This window comes from Ostrea edulis, chromosome 4, assembly GCF_947568905.1.
Source record: "Ostrea edulis chromosome 4, xbOstEdul1.1, whole genome shotgun sequence".
NCBI classification, from domain to species: Eukaryota; Metazoa; Mollusca; class Bivalvia; order Ostreida; family Ostreidae; genus Ostrea; species Ostrea edulis.
The window spans coordinates 65,260,025-65,267,272 of record NC_079167.1 but is presented as its reverse complement, the minus strand read 5'-3'; positions in this window follow the sequence as shown (position 1 = coordinate 65,267,272).

Here is a 7,248-nt window from a genome sequence, read left to right as displayed (position 1 = left end):
ATATTTGATGTCCCAATGTGTGTATACATTCAAGGACAATGTAGGATCTGGTACAAGTTACTTTATTTGGTTTGTTTATTTTTTGTTTTCTTTTTTCTTTCCTTGTGTGAGGTCTTGTGGCGCAATTTTTTGGACGCCTCCAAGGATTAACTCATTTATGTATATATTGTATGCATGTTCCATGTACTCTATAACTTGTAATTGTACTTTCACTACATGTATTTTTCTAGTCAGTCTCAAAGGGGGATCACACTTTACCTGACACCTATGTACATGTTTCAGCAGGTGTTGTTTATTCAGGTGATCCCCCTGAATGGTTTGTTATACATTTTACTTAACAATTTACCCTATGTCATTCAATAAATGATATATTCGACAAAACTGCATTACAGTGTTTGGTTATTTGTTACTGCTTGGTCGGTTTCTTTTCATAGGAGGCATAAATACTCCTAACAGCACTTATTATAGGGTCTAAGTGCAGAATAGAGACTTGTTTCTTATACGATTAAAATATAGCTCAGAATCAAGGTAAGTATTCCAAAAATTTAACCAAATGTGGTATTTCTCATTTGGAAAAGGCTGTATGTCCTGCTTTAACACACCCGCGTATTATTCAATATTTGCATTTCAATATCTTAACATGTACCAATTGAAATGATAGCCATTTTCTCGTGGATGTAAAATGTGCGTATGAATCTTGACCACTTTAACAGCTGGGAGTATTCGGACAGAAATGAAAGTAAAATGTAACGCGCTTCATGAAATATGCTGGCCTAAAGTATATCGTGCCCCCGGGTATTTCAAATTTTTTATATTTCTTAATCAAATTATCATCTAATCATTATAAAGAAGAAACGTCATTAATACAACATATTCATGTGGAAAGCAAGAAGACGCGTATACCCCCCCCCCCTCCCAAATATATATAGAAATCATTCGATTGCACAAAATTATCTTTTTGATAAACTCATTGAATTTGATGACCTAATATTATTAATACTCACGTTGAGCTTTGAGGCAGTGAACCATGTATACGTATGAAATGAATTGTTTGATATTTGCTGGAGTCCCTAAACTTTATGATTCGAGCACATGTAAGTTTGATTAATCACGAGTAACAAATTCATATTGAAGATACTTAAAGGTTTCCAACTGATTTTTTTTCCCTTTTTATATCTTTAACACGACAATTGTATTGATTTTGTAAAGAGAAGAATTTGTAAGATGCAGAACCCGTTTCTGATATTCTTAATTATATCAATGAAATATGATCAAACCAACAAAAATGGATAGATTTTTTTTTAAAGTATCATAAATCTCAAACATAGGCTTAATCAAGCAAACCTCGTCGCCCACAAATCATCAATCCTTAGTTTATGTAACACCCTCGGGCCGGTCTCGAGGGTGGGAGTTGAAGTCTTCGTACTTATTTATGAAGGCTTCATATTTATTTGGTAGAACTGCAGATCCAAGATTTGCATGACAGAAAATCTATGTAATCTCAAAGATTTATTACGTGTACGAACATTAAAGTTTCGTGACTGGCAAGCTCACAACCCACATCGACGGTCCATTGTATTTACGCATATTTGTATATTTTGAAGCGCTCTGTTTTAAAAGTTCTGAAGGCCAGTTAGAGCTATCCAATTAAGTTCCGCATATCTGTATCTTCTCAAGCACACCAAAGTATAAAGAAGTGAGCCCTCCTTCTTGCAGCACTATCTTTGATAGGTTGGAGATTCGGTTCTATCTATAACGTTTATATGTCTCTGGTTCTATAACATTTATATGTCTCTGGTTCTATAACATTTATATGTCTCTGGTTCTATCTATAACATTTATATGTCTCTGGTTCTATCTATAACATTGATATGTCGCTGGTTCTATAACATTTATATGTCTCTGGTTCTGTCTATAACATTTATATGTCTCTGGTTCTGTCTATAACATTTATATGTCTCTGGTTCTATCTATAACATTTATATGTCTCTGGTTCTGTCTATAACATGTATATGTCTCTGGTTCTATAACATTTATATGTCTCTGGTTCTGTCTATAACATTTATATGTCGCTGGTTCTATAACATTTATATGTCTCTGGTTCTATCTATAACATTTATATGTCTCTGGTTCTATCTATAACATTTATATGTCTCTGGTTCTATAACATTTATATGTCTCTGGTTCTATCTATAACGTTTATATGTCTCTGGTTCTGTCTATAACATTTATATGTCTCTGGTTCTATCTATAACATTTATATGTCTCTGGTTCTATAACATTTATATATCTCTGGTTCTATAACATTTATATGTCTCTGGTGCTGTCTATAACATTTATATGTCTCTGGTTCTATCTATAACATTTATATGTCTCTGGTTCTGTCTATAACATTTATATGTCGCTGGTTCTATAACATTTATATGTCGCTGGTTCTATAACATTTATATGTCTCTGGTTCTATCTATAACATTGATATGTGTTTGGTTCTATAACATTTATATGTCTCTGGTTCTATCTATAACGTTTATATATCTCTGGTTCTGTCTATAACATTTATATGTCTCTGGTTCTATCTATAACATTTATATGTCTCTGGTTCTATAACATTTATATATCTCTGGTTCTATAACATTTATATTTCTCTGGTTCTATAACATTTATACGTCTCTGGTTCTGTCTATAACATTTATATGTCGCTGGTTCTATAACATTTATATGTCTGGTTCTATCTATAACATTTATATGTCTCTGGTTCTATTTATAACATTTATATGTCTCTGGTTCTATAACATTTATATGTCCCTGGTTCTATCTATAACATTTATATGTCTCTGGTTCTATCTATAACATTTATATGTCTCTGGTTCTATCTATAACATTTACATGTCTCTGGTTCTGTCTATAACATTTATATGTCGCTGGTTCTATAACATTTATATGTCTCTGGTTCTATAACATTTATATGTCTCTGGTTCTGTCTATAACATTTATATGTCTGGTTCTATCTATAACATTTATATTTCTCTGGTTCTGTCTATAGCATTTATATGTCTCTGGTTCTATAACATTTATATATCTCTGGTTCTATCTATAACATTTATATATCTCTGGTTCTATAACATGTATATGTCTCTGGTTCTGTCTATAACATTTATATCTCTGGTTCTATCTATAACATTTATATGTCTCTGGTTCTATAACATGTATATGTCTCTGGTTCTGTCTATAACATTTATATTTCTCTGGTTCTATCTATAACATTTCTATGTCTCTGGTTCTATCTATAACACTGATTTATCTCTAGTTCTATCTATAACATGTATATGTCTCTGGTTCTATCTATAACATTTATATATCTCTGGTTCTATTTATAATATTTATATGTCGTTGGTTCTATCTATAACATTTATATGTCTCTGGTTCTATCTATAACATTTATATGTCTCTGGTTCTGTCTATAGCATTTATATGTCTCTGGTGCTGTCTATAACATTTATATATCTCTGGTTCTTTTTATAACATTTATATGTCTGGTTCTATATATAACATTTATATTTCTCTGGTTCTATCTATTACATGTATATATCTCTGGTTCTGTCTATAACATTTATATGTCTCTGGTTCTATAACATTTATATGTCTCTGGTTCTATAACATTTATATGTCTCTGGTTCTATCTATAACATTTATATATCTCTGGTTCTGTCTATAACATTTATATGTATCTGGTTCTACAACATTTATATGTCTCTGGTTATATAACATTTATATGTCTCTGGTTCTGTCTATAACATTTATATATCTCTAGTTCTATCTATAACATTTATATGTCTCTGGTTCTATAACATTTGTATGTCTCTGGTTCTGTCTATAACATTTATATGTCTGGTTCTATCTATAACATTTAAATTTCTCTGGTTCTGTCTATAACATTTATATGTCTCAGGTTCTATAACATTTATATGTCTCTGGTTCTATATATGACATTTATACATGTCTGGTTCTGTCTATAACATTTAAATGTCTCTGGTTTTATCTTGAATTTTCTATCTCTAAATTTTTGCGCTCGAAGTTTAACAAGTCGAGCATCAGTTCACACACACATTAAAAATTCAAAAACGTATGAAAAAATTACCCCTTCCCTAAAGAAAAAACAACAATGCCAAACAAAAACAAGATGTATACAAGAACAGCAATATTCTTGTCAGGTATATATACATATAGTTCTTATTAAACTAACCACTATGTTCAAAAACCACACTAGTCAAATACTTCAGCAGCATTATTCGCCTCAAACCAAAAATATTTCGAAGCATAATACACGAAGATTACACGCATCATAATACACGAATATTACACGCAGCATAATACACGAAGATTACACGCAGCATACTGCACAAAGATTACAAGGTGTCGACCAGTAGACTTGAACTGTAGAAAAAAAAATTTGCACCGAACATTGTTCGAATTCAATGGAATTCTCTTAAATCAAAAGTTAGGGAAGCGACCTCCCTCAGTGTCTTCGTGAAAAACGTTGCTGACATTATTTCCAAGCCTCTACGATAGATCAGTTTCATAATCTTATTCACACTAAACTAAGACATCAATGATTACTAAATTTATTTCTCTCCAAAACACACGACACATGATAAGTTTTGTATGAAAGGTGGAGATAACGAACAGTGATCAATCCCATAACTCCTATAAGCAATATAAAATAGATAGTTGGGCAAACACAGATCCCTGGACACACCAGAGGCGGGACCAGGTGCCTAGGAGGAGTAAGCATCCCCTGTCAACCAGTCACACCCGCCGTGAGTCCTATATCCTGATCAGGTAAACGGAGTTATCCGCAGTCAAAATCAGTGTGTAAAGAACAGCCTAACAATCGGTATGAAACACGTCAGACAGCATTTGACCAATTGATAGGTTGTGTTGACGAACTAGATCGTTATAACGACCATAGAATTTGCGCGAAATGCTGGCTTCAATCGAGACTGTTGAAACCCCTGTACCATCAACTTGTTTGTCAGTAGCTTGCCTCGATTTAAAAACTGACTATACGCAGAACAGGCTCTTGCGTATTGAATCAATTGAGAGATATTAGCACCATATGTAGGTGATAATGGAATATTGCGACATAAATATGGGAAGTTGACGATGGAGAAGCTGAAATCATCCCGTTTGTCATACGGTTGAGTTGTCAGTTTGCCGTTAATGTCTACTTTCAATAAAATATCTAAGTATGAAGTAGAAGTGGACGACTCTGTGGTGTCTTTTATTTTTTTTAATTTTTTTTTTTTTTAAATTTATTACTATTTTCAAACAAACATTCTGTAATTAGTTCGTGGTATATCTTCATAATATACATAAATGCAATCGAATGATTTCTATATATATTGGGGGGGGGGGGGGTATACGCGTCTTCTTGCTTTCCACATGAATATGTTGTATTAATGAGTTTCTTCTTTATTATGATTAGATGATAATTTGATTAAAATATATAAGAAATTTGAAATATCCGGGGGCATGATATACTTTAGGCTAGCATATTTCACGAGGCGCGTTACATTTTACTTTCATTTCTGTCCGAATACTCCCAGCTGTTAAAGTGGTCAAGATTCATACGCACATTTTACATCCACGAGGAAATGGCTATCATTTCGATTGCTACATGTTAAGATATTGAAATGCAAATATTGAATAATACGCGGTTATGTTAAAGCAGGACATACAGCCTTTTCCAAATGAGAAATACCACGTTTGGTTAATTTTTTTTAATACTTACCTTATTTCTGTTAGAGAGAGAGAGAGAGAGAGAGAGAGAGAGAGAGAGAGAGAGAGAGAGAGAAAGAGAGATGAAAATATTTGGTTCCATCTGTTCCAAAGGGCATCAACTTTTTCAGTATCACCATTTTTATAAGAAATGAATTTTTGTGTTTCATAGAATAACTTTAAAAATGATATTGCTAAACGCACTCAAATTTTTCTCTGTACACCTTGCTGTATAAATATAATACTTTAACCAAAGGATGAGAATATTTTGTATACTCTTATTTTTCTTAAGGATGCTACTATAAAAGACTTTTTTGTCAAGACTAGATGACAATTTGTTCTCTGTTCTAAGTAAACTTCAAAATCAGCTAGAAATGATTGAACAAATAATAAAAAATAACAATGAACAAATTTTATTTTTTGTAATACTGTTAACAAATGTATTCGTTACAACATTTCATAATCCATTAATGTTAACGTCGAATAACGTCAATTTCAGCACACTCGAAAGACACTGGTATTCGAACTTGAATTAACAAAGTTGATAACGCGTGTGACTACCATTTGCATTCACGCATGCTTGACAACGGCGCCTCATTGATGCCACTAAAGTGTTCAGAAATGCTTGGGGGATGTTGCTCCAGATGTTGGTTAAAGCCTGGCCTAAATCAACAAAGTCACTGGCTGATTTGGTAAACGGCGTAGACGTCGCTCCATTTCATCCCAGACGTGCTCTATCGGCGAAAAATCGGGGGAAACAGCTAGCAAGACATCGACATTCTGTTGAACAAAAAAGTCCCTGACTACACATGCAACATGTGGCCTGGCTTTGTCTTGCTGCAGAGTGATGTGATTTTGCTGTCTCTGTATGAAGGGTATTACATGGCGCTGAATAATTTCGTCTCGATAGCGTACACCTATGAGATTTCCATTGTCAATTTGTAGAGGGGTCCTACCACGTGCTGTTATTCCATCCCACACCATAACGCTACCTCCAACGAATTGTCGACGTTGCACAACACAAGCGTCCTGGTACCGCTCCCCAACGCGACGATACACTCTACAACGGCCGTCACTGCTATCCAAATGAAATCTGGATTCATCAGTGAACAGAATATTGGCCCAGTCCTGTATTCTGAATTGCAGATGTCGTCTGCACCACGCTAGTCTAGCGATACGATGACGTTGAAGTAGTATATTGGGCGCACTGCTGGACGTCTTGATCTGATGTTGTGCTCGCGCAGACGATTACGCACAGTTCTTGGACTGATTGGTCGAAGTCCAGGAATGCTACGAGCAGTCAAACTTGCTGTCTGGAAACCATTTCTCAGGTGCACAAGTCCTGTCGACGCGACGTCACACGAGGACGTTCTGGATCCCGAGTGTTACCAGATTGTTGGAAACGTCTCCATAATGACTGAATGGTGTTCCGATGAACTCCAAAGTATCTTGCTACGATATTTTGTGTCA